Source organism: Erinaceus europaeus, chromosome 2 (genome assembly GCF_950295315.1).
Source record: "Erinaceus europaeus chromosome 2, mEriEur2.1, whole genome shotgun sequence".
In the NCBI taxonomy this organism is placed as follows: Eukaryota; Metazoa; Chordata; class Mammalia; order Eulipotyphla; family Erinaceidae; genus Erinaceus; species Erinaceus europaeus.
Window position 1 is genome coordinate 25,682,881 of NC_080163.1, and position 23,003 is coordinate 25,705,883.

At 39.7% G+C, this 23,003-nt stretch overlaps 1 long non-coding RNA gene and 1 pseudogene across 2 annotated transcripts in view; both read left to right on the forward strand.

Moving 5' to 3' along the window:
* Positions 1-23,003, forward strand: part of LOC132534047 (uncharacterized) — a 590,553-nt gene that overhangs the window by 252,636 nt on the left and 314,914 nt on the right. The window lies entirely within an intron of this gene.
* The window catches only part of LOC103117811 (structural maintenance of chromosomes protein 2-like), a 51,934-nt pseudogene continuing 45,330 nt past the window's right edge, over positions 16,400-23,003 (forward strand). The window contains exon 1 of the transcript XR_009548423.1: positions 16,400-16,600. The product of XR_009548423.1 is annotated as a structural maintenance of chromosomes protein 2-like (transcript). The remainder of the gene's footprint in view (positions 16,601-23,003) is intronic.

A 23,003-nucleotide genomic window follows, 5' to 3' on the forward strand; every position in this document is an offset into this window, starting at 1 on the left:
CAGACCCTGCAAGCACACACAGTCTCCTGAGCCTTTGCATTATAATTATCACCATCTGGCGACGTCCATTTTTTTCTTATTTCCATTTGTCCCAGTATTCTGAAAGTATGCAGAGGAGCAGGAGTGTGCACTGTCTGATGTACAGAACAAAGAACATCTTTTTGTACATATTTCAGAAAACAAAGTCTTTCTTATAGTGTGTGTGTGTGTGTGTGTGTGTGTGTGTGTGTGTGTGTGTGTTTACATTTTCATTACCAAAAGATAAAAAACTACCAAAATGTTCAATAGTAGATGAGTGGTTAAGAAAGTTGTGGTATATATACACACAAGGGAATACTACCCAGGGGTAAGAAATAATGAAATCAGGGCCAGACAGTGACTCACCCAGTAGAATACACACATTACCATTCACAATACACTTAAACCAGAACCAAATCTGTCTCTCAAAGGTTAAGACCCTGCAAACCTGCTAGCCCCAACATGACTGCACAGTGGCCTGGAAGAAAAGAACGATTATCTACACATAATGGACTAATATTCAGATATTAAAAAAAAAGATAAGGTGGAAGTAGATAGCATAATAGTTATGCAAAGAGACTCTCAAACCTGAGGTTCCAAAGTCCCAAATTTAGTCCCCTGCACCACCATAAACCAGAGCTGAGCAGTGCTCTGGTAAAAAAGAAAGAAAAAATATATTCTTTTGTCTTTTGCTACAATATGGATGGAACTGGAGGAGGTCATGCTGGAAAATAAGGCAGAAAGAGAAAGACAAATACTGAGTGGTTTCATTCATATGTGAGATTTAAAAAAAAAAAAAATCAAGAGGAGCCAGGAGGTAGTACACTGGTTGAGTGTACATGTTGCAATGTGCTAGGACCCAGGTTCAGGCCCCATGTCTCCCTGCAGGGAAGAAGCTTCACAAGCAATAAGTACTTCTGCAGGTCTCTCTCTCTCCCTGTCCCTGTCCCTGTCCCTGTCCCTGTCCCTCTCCCTCTCCCTCTCCCTCTCCCTCACCTTCTCCCTCTCTCTCTACCTCGCTCTCAATTTCTCTGTCTCTACTCAATAAACACTAAATAAAGCATATATGTATCAAAGCAAGGGAAAAGAGAGTGTGAAGCATGAATAAACTTTCAGTCTGCATTAGCTTATCAAAGGACACTACTAACAAACGAGGCAGAGAGTCAGGTATCTTGGGAGTATAGGGCCCTATAGGGGAGAGAGACAGCACTTTGGTGGTGGATGTGGTGTGCTGGCATGTATTTTGGGGAGAGGTGCAATTGTATCCATGGAATAAGTATTTGTCTTATAAAACATTTACCCAATAAAATGGTCTTCAATACAAAATATCAAAAAGGAGATCGTGTTGAAAGAATATTAAAAAGGGTTACTAATCGGGAACCCTCTAACTACGTGGGCCATTCTCCTCTGATGGAGCATGGTGTGGTGTTTGCCTCAGCAGACACACACACAACAGGGCATAGATGCAGCTCAGGGAATGTCTCATGTGTCTGGCACCCTGGGTCAGTTCCCTGGAACCATGCACATGAGAAAAGCACAAGGGAAAAAAAAAACTGCCTTGAGAGAATGGAAGACATAAATAAATAAATAAATAAATAAATAAATAAATAAATAAATAAATAAATAAGTGGGTTTCCAGCTGCTCCTTCCTGTTTAGTCTTCACTTTGGTATAGAGCAACAGCTTATCAAACAAAATCTAAGATACATTTTTTCTTTTTTCTTTTTTTTTTTTTTTGCCTCCAGGGATCGCTGAGACTCCGTGCTTACACTATGAGTCCACTGCTCCTCCTGCAGCCATTTTTTTCTATTTTGCTGTTATTGTTATAACTGGATAGGATGGAGAGAAATCGAGAGAGGAGGGGAAGACAAACAGAGGGAAAGAAAGACACCGGCAGACCTGCTTCACAGCTTGTGAAGCGACCCCACCCCTACAGGTGGGAAGCAAGGGGCTTAAACCAGGATCCTTAAGCCAATCCTTGCACTTTGTACCACCTGTGCTTTAGACAGTGTGCTACTGCCCAGGCCCCTGAAAAATACATTTTTTAAGGAAACAAATAACTTTAAAAACTCAACTTTAAAACTTTTTCAAAATTTGATGTAATAAAACCTCAGAAGATGAAGTGTAGGTAGGTTTTGTTTGTTTGTTTGTTTCTTCATGTTTAGTACATGGTAGTTAAACTTCTATTCATAACTGCCCAGTAAAGAGATAAAGATTCACTACTGACAGGAGGAAGAGTTTTTTTGTTTGTTTTATTTTGTAAGTGCCATTTACAGAAATTAAAATTGAAACTGTACTGATTGCATAAGAATGGGTGGTTATATAAGGATTAAATCCATAGAATGACAAAGAAAAAACAGGGAAATGAGAGAAGACCCAAATAAATCAGATTGTAAATGAAAGAGGAGATATCACAACAGACACTACAGAAATTCAACATATCATGACAGGCTTCTATGAACAACTATATGCCACCAAGCTAGAGAACCTGGGAGAAATGGATGATTTCCTAGATACGTACAGACTACCAAAATTAAATAAATAGTAACTAAATAATATAAAAAGGCCCATCACTGCTAACGAAATTGAAACAGTTATCACAAACCTTCCCAAAAATAAACGTCCTGGACCAGATGGTTTTACAAATGAATTCTACAAAACCTTCAAGGAAGAGTTAATACCTCTACTTTTAAAAGTCTTCCAGAATACTAGAAGACACAGGAATACTCCCTTCCAGCTTCTATGAAGCCATCATCACCCTGATACAGACAGGGACAGCAGACAGGCACACAACCAAAAAAAGAAAACTACAGACCAATATATCTGATGAACGTAGATGCTAAAATATTAAACAAAAATCTAGCCAACCAGATACAGCAGTATATTAAAAAGATTGTTCATCATGACCAACTGGGGTTTATCCCAGGGCTACAAGAATGGTTTATACATAAATCAATCACCATGATCCACCACATCAATAAAGGCAATACCAAAACCACATGGTCATATCAATAGATGCAGAGAAAGCCTTTGATAAAATACAACATTCTTTTATGATCAAAACACTACAAAAAATGGGAATAGATGGAAAATTCCTCAAGATAGTGGAGTCTGTATATAGCAAACCTACAGCCAACATCATACTCAATGGTGAAAAACTGGAAGCATTTCCACTCAGATCAGGTACTAGACAGGGCTGCCCACTATTGCCATTACTATTCAACATAGTGCTGGAAGTTCTTGCCATAGAAATCAGGTAGGAGCAACAAATTAAAGGCATACAGATTGGAAGAAAAGAAGTCAAACACTCCCTATTTGCAGAAGACATAATAGTATACATAGAAAAACCTAAGGAATCCAGCAAGAAGCTTTTGGAAATCATCAGGCAATACAGTAAGGTGTCAGGCTACAAAATTAGCATTCAAAAATCAGTGGCATTCCTCTATGCAAACACTAAGTTAGAAGAAGTTGAAATCCATAAATCACTTCCTTTTACTATAGCAACAAAAACAACAAAATATCTAGGAATAAATCTAACCAAAGAAGTGAAAGATTTGTATACTGAAAATTATGAGTCACTACTCAAGGAAATAGAAAAAGACACAAAGAAGTGGAAAGATATTCCATGTTGGGTTGGAACAATTAACATTATTAAAATATAGAACTTGTTATACCTGGATAGGACAGAGAGAAATTAAATTAAGCAGTCAACATGATTGTTCAACAATTTTTTGGTTTTATATATTAACTCTCTTTTCAGCCACCAGGTTCCAAATGCTAGCAGGATGCCACCAGACTTCCCTATACAGACAACCCCACCAATGTGCTTGGAGCTCTGTTCCAATGTGCCAGAGCCCTTCCCCACTAGGGAAAGAGAGGGACAGCTGGGAGTATGGATTGACCTGTCAATGTTCATGTTCAGAGGGGAAGCAGAAGATCTTGGCCAACCGGATACAGCAGTATATCAAAAAGATTGTTCATCATGACCAAGTGCAGTTTATCCCAGAAATGGAAGGCTGGATCAACATAGGTAAGTCAATGTCATTCACCACATCAATAAAAGCAAAGACAAAAACCATATGATTATCTCAATAGATGCAGAGAAAGCCTTTGACAAAATCCAATATCCATCCATGCTCAGAACACTACAAAAAATGGGAATAGACTGGAAATTCCTCAAGATAGTGGAGTCTATCTATATAGCAAACCTACAGCCAACATTATACTCAATGTTCAGAAGCTGAAAACAAAGATCGGGGACTAGACAAGGCTGTCCACTATCATCATTACTCTTCAATATAGTATTGGAAGTTCTTGCCATAGCAATCAGGCAAGAGAAAGAAATCAAAGGAATACAGATTGGAAGGGAAGAAGTCAGGCTCTATTTGCTAATGATATGATAGTATACATAGGAAAACCTAAAGAATCCAGCAGAAAACTACTGGAAGTTATTAGACAATATAGCAAGGTGTCAGGCTACAAAATCAATGTACAAAAATCAGTGGCATTTCTTTATGCAAACACTAAATCTGAAGAAGACATCCAGAAATCACTCTCATTCACTGTTGCAGCAAAATCAATAAAATAGCTAGGAGTAAAGTTGACCAAAGAAGTGAAAGACTTGTATACTGAAAACTATGAGTCAGTCTTCAAGGAAATAGAAACTGATACCAAGAAATGGAAAAAGATCCCATGCTCATGGACTGGAAGAATAAATATCATCAAAATGAATATTCTCCCCAGAGCCATGTACAAATTTAATGCAATACCCATCAAAGTTCCACCAAGCTTCTTTAAGAGAATAGAACAAAAATTACAATCATTTATCTGGAACCAGAAAACACCTAGAATTGCCAAAATCATCTTGAGGAAAAGAAACAGAAATGGAAGCATCACATTTGCAGATCTCAAACTATATTATAAGGCCATCATCATCAAAACAGCCTGGTACTGGAACAAAAATAGGCACATAGACTACTGGAATAGAATTGAAAGCCTAGAACTAAACCCCCACATATACAGATATCTAATCTTTGATAAGGGGACCCAAAGTATTAAATGGAGGAAGGAGGCTCTTTTCAATAAATGGTGCTGGGAAAACTGGGTTTAAACATGCACAAGAATGAAACTGAATCACCTAATATCACCAGAAACAAAAAATCAACTACAAATGGATAAGGACCTGGATGTTAGACCAGAAACTACCAAATACTTAGAGGAAAACATTGGTAAAACACTTTCCCACCTAAACCTTAAGGACATCTTTGATGAAATAAACGAATTGCAAGGAAGACTAAAGCAGAAACAAACCAATGGGACTACATCAAATTGAAAAGCTTCTGCACAGCCAAAGAAACTGTCACACAGACAAAGAGACCCCTCACAGAATGGGAGAAGGTCCTCACATGCCATACATCAGACAAGAGACTAATAACCAAAAGATACAAAGAGCATCAACTTAGCACCAAAAAAGCAAATGAACCCATCCATAAATGGGCAGAGGATATGAACAAAATATTCACTTCAGAAAAGATCCAAAAGGCTAACAAACATATGAAAAATTGCTTCAGGTCACTGATTGTCAGAGAAATGCCAATAAAGACAACATTGAGATACCACCTTACTCCTGTGAGAATGGCATACATCAAAAAGGATGGCAGCAACAAATGCTGGAGAGGCATTGGGGACAGAGGAACCCTTCTGCACTGCTAGTGGGAATGTAAATTGGTCCAGCCTCTCTGGAGAGCAGTCTGGAGAACTCTCACAAGACTAGACATGGACCTTCCATATGATCCAGTAATTTCTCTCTTGGGGATATACCCCAAGGATTCCATTATGCCCAACCAAAAAGATATGTGTACACCTATGTTCATAACAGCACAATTCATAATAGCTAAAACCTGGAATCAAACCAGGTGCCCAACAACAGATGAGTGGCTGAGAAAGCTGTAGTATATGTACACAATGGAATACTACCCAGCTAATAAGAACAATGAACCCACCTTCTCTGACCCATCTTGGATTGAGCTGGAAGGAATTATGTTAAGTGAGTTAAGTCAGAAAGATAAAGATGAGTATGGGAAGATCCCACTCATCAACAGAAGTTGAGAAAGAAGAACAGAAAGGGAAACTAAAAGCAGGATTTGACTAAATCTAGAGTTGGGCACCAAAGTAAAAACCCTGTGGTGAGGGGAAGGGTGGACATTCAGCTTCCCTGAGGTAGCAGGGGGTGGGTAGGTGGGGTGGGACACAGTCTTTTGGTCGCGGGAATGGTATTTATGTACACGCCTATTCAATTGCAGTCATATAAAACACTATTTAATTAATATGAGAGGGGAAAAATTGATTGTATGTCTAGAACTTTTTAAACCACAGACTGGGTCTTTTTAATACATAGGCTGAGTCTTTGATATGTTGACTCTCTCAAAAGCCTAGATCAGGGAGAAGAGAAGCAACCAGTGACACCACTTTATACAGATGCTGGGTATTATACAGCAAACCCTAACAAAGGGACTTTTCAGAGTTAACCCAATTACCAAATAATGTGATGATAACAATAATTATCCATTGTCTTCTTGAACCCTAAGACAACAGGAACCTCATATTTCCACTGTAGAGACTATATTTCCCCCAGTCCTGGAAACTTAGGGTGGGGTGCACTTTCCTGCATGCTTCTCCCAATTTTTATCAAATAATATTGCATCTACTAATCACAAGCTAATCAACACAACGAGTGTTGTGTGCCACCTCAGCATGCTTCACTTCAGACTGTGTCCAGACATGTCAGGTGTGAAATTTCAACCCTTCAGCTTCATTACTCGGGTGAGACCTTTCCTTTCATAGTATTCTCTAATTCCATTCCAGGTGGTTCACTTCCTAACAAAGTCCCAAAACCTAGATATAGACCAGGTCCCCTGAGATAGAACATATGTTCACATGTATCCATAAATGCTGGGTTAGCTTAGCGGGCGGGAGACGACCAGGAACTCATGGCTGAGTGGGAACACAATGCACTGTGTTTATTCATCAGAAAATAATCTGCCTTTATATCTTCTGAGGCAGATGTGGCCAGCCAGAAAAGGAAGTGGGTAGGAGAGTGGGTGGAGAGAAAGAAAAAAGCAAGAATTCCATCTAACCAGTGGGGATTAAACCAATGCCCTGCAGGCAGGGCGGTTCTCAGACAAAACAGTGATTTTGTAAATAGACCACAACATCAAGCAATGCAGCAGACCTGGCGTAATGACCAACACATAAACTAAGACAAAATATATACCTGAAAGCAAAAGTACACAATAGTCTGTAGTGAGTACCCTCCAGCAATTCATTTGCACTATTCCAGCCCTTAGGTCCATAGTTGTTCAACAATTTGTTTGGCTTTTATGTTAACTCTCTTTTCAGCCACCAGGTTCCAGATGCCAGCATGATGCCAACCAGACTTCCTTGGACAGACAACCCCACCTATGTGTCCAGGAGATCTTCTTCCCCAGTCTACCATGGAAAGAGAGAGGCAGACTGGGAGAATGGACCGACCAGTCAATGCCCATGTTCAGTGGGGAAGCAATTACAGAAGCCAGACCTTCCACCTTCTGCAATCCACAATGAGCTTGGATCCATACTCCACATAGGGATAAAGAATGGGAAAGCTGGGAGTCGGGCTGTAGCGCAGTGAGTTAAACGCAGGTGGCGCAAAGCACAAGGACCGGCATAAAGATCCCGGTTTGAACCCCGGCTCCCCACCTGCAGGGGAGTCGCTTCACAGGTGGTGAAGCAGGTCTGCAGGTGTCTACCTTTCTCTCCTCCTCTCTGTCTTCCCCTCCTCTCTCCATTTCTCTCTGTTCTATCCAACAATGACAACAACAACAATAATAACTACAACAATAAAAACAACAAGGGCAACAAAAGAGAATAAATAAATAAAATAAAATAAAATAAAAAAGAATGGGAAAGCTATCAGGGGAGGGGAGGGGATATAGAGATCTGGTGGTGGGAATTGTGTGGAGTTGTACCCATCCTATCCTATGGTTTTGTTAATGTCTCCTTTTTTAAATAAATAAATTTTTTAAAAAAGGAACATTTACAGTTCATTAAACCCAAATGATAGGAGGTATTCCAAATTTTTTAAATATACTTTTAGGCCTAGAGAGTTAAAACGTAAAGTTTGGTGACAAATAGGACTCAGGTCAGAATCTGAAGTTGTATGTCCTTAGGTAGTAAGCTTCTAAGTCTAGGTCAATCTTTCTATAAAATCCTATTCATACAGAGTAGTAATCAAGTCAGATAATTATATAAAATGTTATGGAAGAATCCATCAATTGCATTTCTTTCCTTTGTGGTGGTCTTTTTTTTTTTTTTTTTTTTTTTGAGGCTTGTAAGGCAGTTTACTTTTTGTGTTTGTTTTGTTTTTTTATTTCTTTGGGGAATTAATGTTTTACATTCAACAGTAAATGCAACAGTTTATACATTTATACCACTTCTTAGATTTTCATATAACAGTACAACCTCACTATGATTTTTGTCATCCTTCTTGGACCTGTATTCTCCACACCCCCCCCAACCCACCTCAGAGTCTTTTACTTTGGTGTAATACGCCAATATGCCAATAGTGGGAAAATAGTTGCTCAGTCAGATACTACATTTCCCAATGTCCTTCACTGGTATGGCCATGTGATTAAAACCCAGCCAATGAACTAACAGCAAAATGCTAGTCCCTAGTCGACAAACTTGACCATCATTGAATTTGTGCTTCTATTAACTAAAATGGCAGCAGCCACTGTGACACTAATTATTTTAATTACTTGGGGGACCAGGTGGTCATGCTCCTGGTTAAGTGTATATGCTACAATGTCCAAAACCCAGGTTCAAGCCCCTAGTCCCTGTCTGCAGGGGGGAAGCCTCACCAGCAGTGAAGTAGGTCTACAGGAGTCTCTCTCCTTCTCTAACCCCTCTTCCCCTCTATTTCTTTCTGAATATATACAATAAATAATAAAATGAATAAAAATTAATTACTTGGGAGCAATTAGCCCAGACCTAACAAAGAAATATATATATACATATACATATATATATATATATATTTAAATGTGATGTGACACCAGAGAATGAACCCAGAAACTCAATGAGCAATATTGCTGAGCAGCCTCACTAATTTTCCTCTTGTTTTTTTTGAGAAAGTGAGAGAAAGAAAGAGACAGAGAGATGCCAAAGCACTGTTCCACCATCCATAGAGTTTCCCCTGATATCAACCTAGGTTCTCTCTCTGTGTGTGTTTCTCTCTCCTTTTTTTCATCACCAGGAATCACCACTCCAAGATAACCTTTTTTAAAAAACATATATATTCCCTTTTGTTGCTCTTGTTTTATTTTTGTAGTTATTATTGTTGTTGTCATTGATGTCATTGTTGTTGGATAGAACAGAGAGAAATGGAGAGAGGGGGGAAGACAGAGAGGGGGAAAGAAAGGAAGACACCTGCAGACTTGATTCTGCAGGTGGGGAGCCTGAGGCTGGAACTGGGATCCTTACACCAGTCCTTGCGTTTAACCTGCTGCACTACCACCCAACTCCCAACCTTTTTTTTTTTCCCAGAGACTGAGAGCACAACTTAGCTCCAAAGCTTCCTGCAATGCATTGTGGACTAGGGCCTGAGCTTGAATTGTGTCCTGCACCAGGCAAAGTGTACACTGCCCAAGTGAGCTATTTTTATCTACCCCCAACCTAAGTATTTTCATGAGTTGACCAGACTTGAACCCAGGACTTCACACATGCTAAGACTTGCTCTGTACCAAGTGAGCTATCTCTTGACCCCCAAGAAATCAATTCTGACATTCCTTAAATTACTTACTTGTTGTTCTCTGTATAGTAACTTAACCTATTTTAGCATTAGTGTTGACAGTAAACCCTCAATAAAATACAGCTACCCTTCAGTCAGGAAAAATGAAGTACTTTTTCCTTTGCAATATAATCATGGTAGACACAAGCAGGCAACTGATTCCTCTGCTTCCCAGTTCTAAAAGTAAAAGGTTATTCTTGTTTACAGAGACTATTACAAGCTAACATTTTCAGAGACTTGAAAAGCCAAAACTAAGCTCATGTTTCAGTGAAATAATGCAGTAATGAGTATTTACACAAATACCATGTTACTTTTAACAAAAGAAGTTTTAAACAAAGGCTGTTATTGAAGAAACACTAAGTAAAAAAAAAAAAAAAAAGGAAGAAATAAAGCCCTGTGGGAATTAGAATGCAACTGCTGCAATAAAATTCTAGTAATTCAATCAGAGCTACATTGGCTTTAAAAATATATATATTGATATACATAATCATACCTGAGTGTCAGCTAGGTAAAAATATGTAACATATTCAATGTTCAAATACTTTAAATCATAAGCAAAACCATCCAACTAAATTGTATGAGAAATTTGGGTTTTGTACAACTTTTGTTTGTGTTTTGTTTTGTTTTGTTTTGTCAATTCCGAAATCTTTCCCTTTGAGAAAGGGCATTTGTAGAAAGCCTGCTGCCTCTGTTTTGACCTCTGCTCTCACAACAAGCTGGGAAAGAGCTTTAAAGAAAATGAGTCATTCATATATGCATATGTATCCCTCCTCTCCCTTAGTGATTATAAATCTAAATTTAGCCCTCTGCTTCCACTCCAGGGAGCCTTTTAGAGCAATCCTAAAAGAGCTACCTTAATTGAAACAGAGACTATTATGGATTCTTTTGATGTATAGCAATTAAACTGGGGCATTTGATTAAAAAAAAGTGCTATAGATACTTACCTTCTTATAGAAATCAATAGGAGTCTAATAAAATAAAGGAAGCACTTAATAAACAACTTGTCTCAAGTTCAATATGAAGTTACTTTTCTTTCTTTCTTTCTTTCTTTCTTTCTTTCTTTCTTTCTTTCTTTCTTTTTTGCCTCCAGGGTTATTGCTGGGGCTCAGTGCCTGTACTAGGAATCCACTGCTCCTGGAGGCTATTTTTTCCCCTTTTGTTGCCCTTGTTGATTATCATTGTTGTTATTATTGTTGTTGTCATTGTTGTTGGAGAGGACAGAGAGAAATGGAGAGAGGAGGGGAAGACAGAGAGGGGGAGAGAAAGACAGACACCTGCAGACCTGCTTCACAGCCTGTGAAGCAACCTCCCCTGCAGGTGGGGAGCCAGGGGCTCGAACCAGAATCCTTATGCTGGTCCTTGCGCTTTGCTCCCTGTTGCATTTAAATCTGCTGTGCTACCATCCCGCCCTCTCTATTTTTATTTTTATTTATTTTTTGTCTCCAGGGTTCTCGCTGGGGCTCAGTGCCTTCACCACAAATCCACTGCTCCTGGGGCCATTTTGTTTGTTTGTTTGATAGGACAGAGAAATTAAGAGGGAGAGGGAAGATAAAGAGGGAGAGAGAAAGACACCTGCAGGCCTGCTTCCCCGCTTATGAAGTGACCTCCCTGCAGGTGGGGAGCAGAGGGCTCAAACCCGGATCCTTGCTGGGGTCCTTGTGCTTCGTAGTATGTGAACTTAACTCGCTGTGCCACCGCTTGTCCCCTTCTTTTTCTGTTTTGTTTTTTGTTTGTTTGTTTGTTTGTTTTTTAGTGGCATAATGATTATGTAAAGAGGCTGCCTGAGTCTTCCAAGTCCCAGGTTCAATCCCCCACAAACCATAAACCAGAGCTGAGCAGTCCTCTGGTAAAACAAACTCTCAGCTGGGCTCATACTCCCAGAGGGTTAAAGAACAGGAAAGCTATCAGGGGAGGGGATGGGATACGGAGCTCTGGTGGTAGGAATTGTACCCCTTATATCCTATGGTCTTGTCAGTGTTTCCATTTTATAAATAAATTTTAAAAAGAGCTATATTGCCAGTCTGAGCACATATTCTTCACTAATGAGAATGACTATCAGAAGAGAAATGTTTGACGTTAAATTATCTGAAAGTGATGTTTCATAAAAGTTACTTTTGTAACATTCACTGTCATGTTTTTATTGGTTTATTGTTTTCTAAAAGAACACATGCAATCCTAATAAAATATTAAACCACAAAAGTTATTATCTGAATAATTAGTGGACAGGGTTGGCAAGATTGTTCACTTGGATAGTGCTCCTGCATGTCCCAGGTTCAGGCCCTGCCCTCACTGCACTGAGAGAAGTTTCAACATTGTGGTATCTTTTCCTCTGTCTCTGTTTCTCTACCTGAAAAAGTCAGCCTGGAGCAGTGAAGCCCCGGTGATGACCAAAAAAGTAGAAAAATAAGGAACTATATTTTTGTAGAAGTATGAGACATGAGACATTTAATATAGCCTATTTTCAGCTTTCATGAAGATCAGAATATAAGAATATAAGAAAATGGCATGATATGCAATTTGGCATGGGCCAACAAAGTTTATTTAGCTGTATATGTCCTTAGGTCTTGGCTAAGAGTATACTGAAATTAAAAAAAAAAAAAAGGCATATTGAAATGAGTACTTAATGACAATTTTTGAAGTTATTTGATTTCCTTTCTCTTTAGACCACAACTGCAAATCCCCAAAACAAAAATATTTCTGACTCAGAAATTCTGTGAAGGCTTCTACTCACTTCAGCACCACCTCTGGGTTTTCCCTACAATCTTACCCATTTGAGATCATCTTGACACACTCTAGTCCTGTGAACACTGCATTAAAACTCCTCAGATTTTGTGGAGTCCAGCAGTAGCGCAGCGGGATAAGCACTGGTGGCACGAAGTACAAGGTCTAGAGTAAGGGTCCTGGTTGGAGCCCCTGGCTCCCCACCTGCAGGGGAAGCACTTCACAAGCAGTGAAGTAGGTCTACAGGTGTCTTTCTCTCCCGCTCTGTCTTCCCCTCCTCTCTCCATTTCTCTCTGTCCTACCTAACAATAATAACTACAACAATAAAACAACAAGGGCAACAAAAGGGAATAAGTGCATAAATATATATTTTTTAAATCCTCAGATTTTAACCCCAAGAACTAGCTGCCAAGATGGCGGAACAGGAGGGATGGAAAACTAGATCAAGTCTGTTGAGATCAGACTTTTTTTTTCCCCAGGAAAACCAGTCCTAAGTGTAATGGTTATCCCCATTTGGGAGCAGCCAGAAGTCATTTCTATTTTAAAGCAGAAGGCATTAGATAATTTCTGAAGTAAATTTGCTTTCTTAATTATGTTTGTTTACATTAACTGGAAAATTAGTCTGACTTGCATTCCTTGGCCGGTGTGACTTGATTTTCAGAGAAAGGTGCTCAGAAGTAATAGAGGGATGCACGTGGTTTTAATCATGACTGCAGATATCGTACAAAGTACGTAATCCACATAAGGATAATAAAAGACCTTTTAGTTCCCTCAATTATCTGGTTAGATAAATATAAACTCTAGCCAAGCTTCCCTTGTCCACTTAGCACACTTGGGGGGTGGGGGGGAGGGGGAAGAGTGCCTTTTTCCAGGTCAGCGGAGAGAGGTTCCAGGAGTAACTCATTGTTATTTCAGGTAAAACTTTTTTTGCCATCAGTGAATCATTAAACCCAGGAAAGGTCACTCACACTGTTTACATTTTTCAGCAAGATGTTCTTATACAAGGCTCAGGAGGCCAGGCAGGCAAGAATTCAGTCTATGTGAGTTCAGGATATTTACAAATCTTTGGAGCCAAAGCTTACCCCATCTCTGTCCCCCATCTTCATTTTGGCCCTCTGTTCCTTTTTCTCTCATCTGAGACTGAAGAATTTTCCACAAGGAACCAGACCAGATTCCAGCCTTTCTAAGACACATGTAGTTACCCCAAGTGAGCAGTCCTCTCTAAAGTATTTTTAAAGACAAAAAAATGAAAAAGAATTTTTAAAAAATGATACTAAGGAACCACTTTCCCCTCCAATTTTTAATTCTGTTTCAGATTATTCACAAAGGTTCAAAGTCAAAATAAAAAAGGAGGGATAGACAGCACAACAGTTATGCAAAGAGAATCTCATGCCTCAAGCACTGAAGTCCCAGGTTCAATTCCTTCACCACCATAAACCAGAGCTGAGCAGTGCTCTGGTAGAAAAAGAAAAAAGAAAAAGGAAAAAAATCAAAACAGACTTATATGCAGATAGAGCTGAGAGTCAATGTGGCGATCACCTCTTCACAACACTCATTTGCAAATGAAAACCACAGTCCCAGAGAGAATTCACGATTTGCCTAAATGCCCATATGACTTGTTTTGTCCAAGTTTGAACTAGTGTCCTGGTTTCTTTGACATGAGGCTTTAAGAGTTTCATAGCAAGATTGACAAAAAAAAAAAAAAAAAAAAAAGTAGTGGGGGGAAGGAGAAGAAGAGAAATTAATTAATTGAGTCAAATTAAATCAAATTCCCTTGATATATTTTCCAGTGTAAGCATTAAGACAATTAGCTTGAAAAATCTTACTTGGATTTCACTGCAATGCAATCTTTCTACAGTACAACTTAGAATTTACAGTTGAGTCTGCTTCACACATCTCCTTCTAACTATGCACATGTATTTATCTGGGTAACCTTTTCTCCCTCTCTCTCTCTTTCTCTGTTTTTCTAGTATATTTAAACGGAGTGTGCGAATCTTTGTAAAAGTAATATTTCTTGAGTTATTTTTTCTGGGCCCCTCTTTACATCCCGCTGTGAAAACTATTTGAGTTAGAATACGATAATAAGGAATGAAACTCTTTCCTCTGGTAATGTGGTTTCCATTAGAGCAGAGTCTACAGTTATAGTTGAAGACCCTGTTAGTTGAGTTACTATTGTATGATCAAAAATCCTTCACATTTGCAAAAAAAGAAAACACATTAGAGCAAGGTCAGTTTGACCAAAGTGTAAGATTTGCAGATAGAGAGAGCCAAGGGTTATCCTTATGAAATGCCAAGTTAAATAAGATGCAATTAGATCTCATTTGGCCTCCTACCTTTCAAGATTCATAAAGTCACATGTCAGCAATCTTGAGGAAATGAGTTTCGCCTTAATTGTGTCTTGTTTCCCTTGGCCCATTTGCATTACTTAGAGTCTTCTGATGGATGCTTTAAGCAAATACTCCCTTGTTGTGTCTTTCTGACCTTCTTTTTCTTTTAATAGGCTTTCCCTACTTACACTAAATGTTTTTTGAACAACTATTCTATTTTTTTAAAGATAAAATAAATGGTGAGAGGATTTATTGATCTAGATGGCCATGAGATGATAACAAACACCAACAGCAAAATTTTTAGAAAAATCTATCCCATATCCATTTTGAAGATACAGACCTGTCTACCACCAATGGACTAAGCCCATCTATGGCTGCCCACTGCACAGTGTGGCCTCAAAGAAAAAGGCAAATTCTGAGAAAGCTGTCTCAAGTGCTAAGCCTTGGTAACTTTTGAAGTGTAAACTTTGGGTAAAAATTTCAACTAGAATTTTACCTCTTCAAAGGTACAAGAGGTAAAATGATTTGCAGTGGCATCACATTAGCCTAAGAATTCTGCTTGGCCTTAGTTAAACTGTCTGTGGTCTCTGCTATCTCTGATCAGCAGAATCCTGAAAATATCGCATATAATAGGATATTCTAAGATACTGATCTCTCCAAATAGCTGTTTGTTGCAATATATTGTTGTAATCTGTTACTATTATTTACTGTTACTGATCTCTTCCTGTGGCTGATTTGTAATCTAAACTCTAACATGGTATGTATGTATCTATGTATGTATGTATGTATGTAGAAAGAATATAGGTTTGGGACTGGGTGGTGGCTCATCTGGTTGAGTGCACATGTTACAATGTGCAAGGGCCCAGGGTTCGAGCCCTTTGTCCCCACCTGCAGTGGGAAAGCTTTGCAAGTGGTGAAGCAGTGTGGCAGGTGTCTCTCTCCCTATCACCCCCTTCTCTCTTGATTTCTGGCAGTCTCTCTCAAATAAACAAAGATAACAAAAAAAAAAATTAAAGAAAAAACATAGGATCTGATTCTGTCCATAGTTTTGGGCATCTAATGAGGGCTTTGGACCATGTCCACTGAAGATTTTAGGAGCGACTCCTGTTTTACAGTTCAAGAGGCCTATTCCAAATTGTTTTGTTTTGTATTTTTGCTACCTAGTCATTACATCTTGTCTCTCTTGTCAGTCCCAGCTATTGATGCCTCTTGTCTTTTTTTTTTTTTTTGGCTGGGGTGGGGGGGGGACGGATGACAAATAAGTTTTTTTATTTTTTACAAATACACCAAAGAATCATGCAATACTGCCAGCAGGATGCCACCCTGAGCCATGACTTCTTTGCAGCTGTCCCTGTGCTGACATAAAACTTTCATTTCCCCTTGAGTTTTTACAGTAGAAATACAACACCTTTTCTCTGGTGTGACTTTCATTGTCGAATTCCCATGGCTGGATGTACCTTCTTTCTGAGCTCTGGTTTGCCTTTTTTTTTTTTTTTTTTTTTTTGACTATGGCCATCATCATGTCATCCACACCAGCAGCCTGTTCAGTGTCCCTTGATATCCTTCATGGAGATGATAGTCAGATTTTTGGCTCCTGTGTTCTCAACACAGTTGATAATGGCCCCTACCTGAAAAGTCCCAAGGAATCTGGCCTCACCCCCATTCACCTTTTTTATTTTCTCTCAAGAGCAGAAATTGCCAAGACCAAGGCATAGAGTGAACTCCTTGTTCACACCCCCATGGAGCAGTGGGGCCATGTGGGCTTAGAGACAGGTGTAGTTAGCTCACCTCCCTCATCAGTGCCTCCTATCTCAGCCACCCATAGTCTCAAATGTCATCTCTCAGTGCCCAAGTCACAATTACCTGTGCTGGATTGACCCAGGGTGGAAAGTTTCCAAAATTTCCTGAAACCTGAATAGAAGTGCCGCCACTGAATAGCTGAATGAGCAAATGCAAAGTGATTAGGTACTCACATTTGGTGAAGTGGATCCCTTGAGTGGCTCACAGCTTTGCCAGGTGAGTGACCAAGGTTTGAGCCTTGTCCCCACTTCATTGAAGGCAACTTTGGTTCTATAGTCTCTTTCACTTTCTGCCTGTCTGGCTTTCTGTCTCTATCTTTAAAAAAATAAAAACAAAGTGCTTAGATTCCCTGCTTCTCATTTTCCAACTCAGTTTAGGTCTAAGGAAAAGGTCTATCATGTAAGACTGTTGCAGCAAAAGGTGTGTAACTTACAAAAGTCTGGTTCATAATTGGTTATAATAGTAATGCTTTAATGTGACCAGTAGTTTTTTTTTATATCTTTCAAAAAAAAAATCCCCCCATGGCACTAAGACGTCAATAAATAAATAAGGCATATGCCCACTTCTAAGTCAGCTCCCCAGCCTCAATGCATAAATACCCCTTAAATGTGAGTATCCCTATTTTGTCCTGCCTCAGAACTTACCGCCTTTCAGATACCAAGATATAGATACTATCATGATTCCATTCTGAACTCCATGGGTAGACATCCTCACCAATGTGCCCCAGAACCTCACCTCTCCAGAGCCCTACTCCACTAGGGAAAGATAGAAACAGGCTGAGGGTATAGATCAACCTGCCAATGCCCATGTCCAGTGGAGAAACAACTACAGAAGCCAGACCTCCCACCTGCACCCCCAAAAGAATTTTAGTCTATACTCCCAGAAGGGAAGAAATGTTAGGGGAAGATTACTAGAGGGCACTGAAGCCCAGTTCCATGAAGGACCCAGAGACAGTTAAGGAAAAAAGGAAAGACATTTGTAAGTAGTAATAGGTGTAGCTATGACTTAAAATGGAAGAGAAGGCAGGACCATAGAAAAAGTTGGAAGATAGATAGATAGGTAGATAGATAATAAGCAACCCATATCTGTTGACCTTGGGAGAATCACTGCAGTTTCCAATGGGAGGGATAGGGACACAGAAATCTGGTGGTGGTAACGGTGGGGAATTGTACCCCCGCTATTTTGTAGTTTTGTAAATTACTAATAAAAATTTAAATTAAAGAAATGTAGGTATCCCTCCCATTTCGTAAGGAGACATGGGACATGTATCCCCACCACCACCACTAAAAGCCATCAAGAAGGGCAGGGAGGTGACTCAGCAGGTAGAACATAGAACTGGAAAGTGTGAGGCCCTGGATTTGATCACTGCCCTCTTAGAAGCTTTCTGATCACATAATAAGAAAGACAAAAATAAACAAATCATAATGAAATGCAGAGTAGCCCTCTGGTTAGTTTCTCTCTTTTTTTCCACACACACACAATTTTAAAAGAATTCAATTTATTATTACAATGTCATCATGAATGAGTCAATATGTAGAAAGTTGTACATTGAAAATGAAGTCATTTGGAGTCCAGGGAGTGGCCAAGTTGAGCACTCATTTTACCATGCACAAGGACCAGGGTTCAAACCCTTCAGTCCCCACCTGAACTGAGGAGGTTCACAAATGGCAGAGCAGAGCTGCAGGTGTCTTTTTTCCACTTTCTGTTTCTCCTTCACTTCACAATTTCTCTCTGTCATATCAAATGAAAAAAAGAAAAAGAAAAAAAATGAACACTGGGAACAATGGATCTGCTATGCAGGCACTGAGCCCCTGCGATAATCCTGGCAACAATTTAAGAAAGAGAGAGAGAGAAAGAGATTGAAAAGAAAAAGAATATTGTGGTCCAAGAGGTGGCACAGTAGATGAAGCACTAGACTCTAAAGCTTGAGGTCCTGAGTTCAATCCCTGGCAGCACATGTACCAGAGAGTGATGTCTGGTTCTTTCTCTCTCTGTTCCTATCTTTCTGATAAATAAATTAAAAAACCTTTTAAAAAAATATGAAGTCACTCTAAGTTGACATAGTCCCCAAATCATGCTTCCTTCATATCCAGAGTGCTATAATAAAGCAACAAGAAGCTTTTCATACTTGTCATTCCCTTTCCTCAGAAAGATAAGGGAACATGTGGAAACAAGCTTAAGACCATGTTGAAAGGCCTCAAATGTAGCAACAACACAGACCTGGAACTACAAGTCCAGTGACGTCACAAGGATCACAGAGGACACTGTGACACTAATGAAAATGGAAGTTGGCAACTAAAATCATAAACACAGTGCATAGCACAAACTTACTAGACCATCTCTATGTCCTTTCCTGCACTCCATAAGCTAGATACCAATCAAAGCAGAAAACAGAAAATAATTGCACAATAAATTGAAATTGTCTGCTTCAGCATCCAGGGAAATGGTATAGTAGAAAAATCACTAGTCTCAAGTACAATGTACAAAGTTGACCTCTGGTATTGCATGTGCCAGAGTGATGTTCTAGGGTTCTCTCTGCCTTTCTCTCTGATTAGTAAATAAATACATCTTCAAAAATCAGTTTCAGATGTCTACTCCCAAAACACAGAAACTGTTCTGTGACTTGCTGTCTCCCTCAGTACAGTACTCACACTCATCCCTGTCTGATGAACTGAGCTCATAAATTGCCTTGTTTTCCTTTGTGTTAAATTCAAATGGCACAAATCTCACCCTGCCAGCCATCTGTTTTCTACTCTGACCTTAAAATGATGTATTAAAAAAGCAATGGTTCTAGATAGTTGAAGAAATATTATGAGAAAACAATTGTGAGTATAGTTACAGTACAGCTAGAAATCAAATTGGTCTAGAGTGTTCAGTGAGTTTTTTAAATAAGTTGAACCACTAGAGGGAGTGTGCACAGGTATCACTGATATGGGATAAGAATTACATTATGTTAACTGGGGAATGTCATGCATGTACAAATTATTGTATTTACTCTTGAATGTAAAAGATTAATTCCCCAATAAAGGGAAAAAAAAAGAATTACATTATGTTGTTTAACCGGCAACGGCAAATCTTCTGACCAGGCAAGATACCTTATTTGCATTAAAAAATAGATAATTATGTGGAAAACTGGGAAATATTATACATGTACAAACTATTGTGTGAACTGTCAACTACAAAACATTACTCTCCCAATAAAAAAAATTTAAAAAAATAGATACTTAAAAGAAAGGCTGTATAGAATATTTATATAACTAGGTTATTTTTCATCACACAAAAGGGAAGTTCAAACAAGATGCAGGTAGTATGAGCTTCTAAATGGGGATTTAGGAGGTAACAGCCCAATCCTGGTGTTATATCCTAAAACTGTCCAATCAAAAATCACATATTTGGTAAATCTCACTTCTTTCTTAAAAATTGCAGTAGAGGGCCAGGTGGTGGTGTACCTGGTTAAGTGCACATGTTATAGTGCACAAGGACCCAGGTTCAAGCCCCCAGTCCTCATCTGTAGGGGGAAAGCTTCACAAGTGGTGAAGCAGTGCTGCAGGTTTCTCTCTGTCTCTCACCCTCTCTATCCCTCCCTTCCCTCTCTATTTCTGACTGTCTCTATCCAATCAATAAATAAAGACAATAAAAAAAAAAAAGTGAGTGGGTTCCATGGTGTAATGGTTAGCACTCTGGACTCTAAATCCAGCAATCCGAGTTCAAAATGGATATAAAAGCTTTTTTTTTTTTAATTTATAAAAAGAAAACATTGACAAAACCGTAAGATAAGAGAGGTACAACTCCACACAATACCTACCACCAGAACTTCTATCCCATCCCCTCCCCTGATAGCTTTCCTATTCTTTAACCCTCTGGGAGTATGGACCCAAGGTCATTGTGGGATGCAGAAAGTGGAAGGTCTGGCTTCTGTAACTGCTTCCCCACTGAACATGGGCATTGATAGCCTGTCTCTCTCTTTCCCTAGTAGGGTGGGGCTCTGGGGAATCAGAGTTCCAGGACACATTGGTGAGGTTGTCTATCCAGGGAAATCTGGTGGGCATCATGGTAGCCTCTGGAACCTGGTGGCTGACAAGAGAGTTAACATACAAGGCCAAACAAATTGTTGATCAATCATGAACTTAAAGGCTAGAATAGTGCAGATGAAGAGTTGGTGGTACTCCATTTTGTAGATAGCTAGTAGGCATATTTTAGTTACATTCCAAAGGGCCTGTGGCTATACTAATTTTTGTTTGTTTGTTTGTTTTTCCCTGAGCCTGAAATCTGATATGCAGGTGGACCCAAGTTATTGTCTGGGGAGATGATGTCATGGCTGGAAAAGGACCAGAAAGCTGGATCATGGAAGAGAGTAGCTCCCTAATATGGGAAAGGGGTATAAATATTGTTGACTGTAAACCCTATTGATTTGATCTGATCTGGGGCCCATATTCAGCTTAGGAGCCTATGTGACCTCTGCATCCCTGTAGATTTGAGCTCACATTCTATGATCATGAGTAGGAACATTCCAGGCTGCCCCAGAAAAGCATTTTAAACCAGAGCTGATCAGTGCAGTTGTCTATCTATCATCTATCTATTTATCTACATCTCTCATTAAAATAAATAAATAAAGGGTCAGGCAGTGGCACACCTAGTTAAGCGCACAAACTACAGCACACAAGGATCCAGGTTCAAGCTCTGGTCTCACCTGCAGGGCGAAAGCTTCACGAGTGGTGAAGCAGGGCTGCAGGTGTCTCTGTCTCTTTCCCTCCCTATTTCCCCCACTCCTCTCAATTTCTCTCCCTCTCTATCAAATAATAAATAAATAAAACATTAATAAATAAGTAAAATATTTTGTTTATCAAAAACACCTCACTTTATATTTCCCTACACAACAATGTCATGTGGTCCCCATCTACAAAGAGTAATAGAATTGTTATAGTTATCTTAGACCTGGGACAAAGACAAGTGCCCACAACTGCCTTGGAGCTAGTACAGCAGTTTATACAGCAAGCTTTTATGCCTGAGGTTGGGACGTCCCAGGCTCAATCCCCAGTACCACTATGAGCCAGAGCTGAACAGTGTTCTGGTCAAAAAAAAAAGGAAAAAGTGACCACAACTGTTGCATTGTGTTTAACGAGTATATGTGTACATGGCCATGACCGGGTTGAATAGTTGCTACTTCCCCTGGAGCTACTCTGAATGAAACAATGACTCTGTGAGAGAAATGGGAAGGGCTGCTGACTGGCAATTAGTACCAGTCATAACCTGCTTCTAGTAACCTGTTCCCCTCAAAGCTTGACACCACAATTAGAAGTGGCCTTTAAGTAGGGATGCATTGGATCGACCTTCTCGTGGTGCATCCCGTGAGTACCCATTTATTGGGGAAACTGATGATCCTTCCTAGACGACTGAATCCACATGGATCCCAGTCACTTTCAAAGCCAGCAACAAGCAGACATCAGGCTCAACCTGACACTGTTGACTGGCTACGGAAGAAGGGCAAACGCTAGAAGAAGAAGCAGTCATACTTCTTCTAGCGTTTGCCCTTCTTCCGTAGCCAGTCAACAGCGCCAGGTTGAGCCTGATGTAAAGTTTCGAGACCTCCTTTGAATCTGGAGAGGTGGCAGTCGTTGACTATGTGGGTCATAGTCTGTCTGTAGCCACAGGGGCAGTTCGGGTCGTTTGGCAAAGGACAGCCCCTCAACATTAAGTTGGAGGACTCGAAGAGCAGGACCAACATCAGGAGCTGCTTGTTGCTGGCTTTGAAAGTGACTGGGATCCATGTGGATTCAGTCGGCTAGGAAGGATGACTGCTGAGGACCTGTGAAATAGCTCACTGGAGTAGTGTGCTGTTTTGCTATGTGTGTGACCCAGATTTGAGCTTGGCCTCTACCACAGTAAATGAAGCTATATTTTCAGTTATTCTCTCTCTGTTGAACTCTCTGCCTTCTCTGTCTCTATCATGAAAAAAAAAAAAGTCTATGTATGACCACTAATGGCAGCATCAATTTCTGTGTTTGCTAAGTGAAGACATTCCTCCATTCCTGGAAAAGGATAAAACTCTTTAAAAAAAAAAAAAAAAAACTCCTTGCTCCCAAAGCCATCTGCAGTTTAATCTGAGAGAATCTTGATTTGTTAGCATCAACTTTAAAGATTCTCTTCCAGCTTCTTCTTCTTCTAGCGTTTGCCCTTCTTCCGTAGCCAGTCAACAGCGTCAGGTTGAGCCTGATGTCTGCTTGTTGCTGGCTTTGAAAGTGACTGGGATCCATGTGGATTCAGTCGGCTAGGAAGGATCGTCAGTTTCCCCAATAAATGGGTACTCACGGG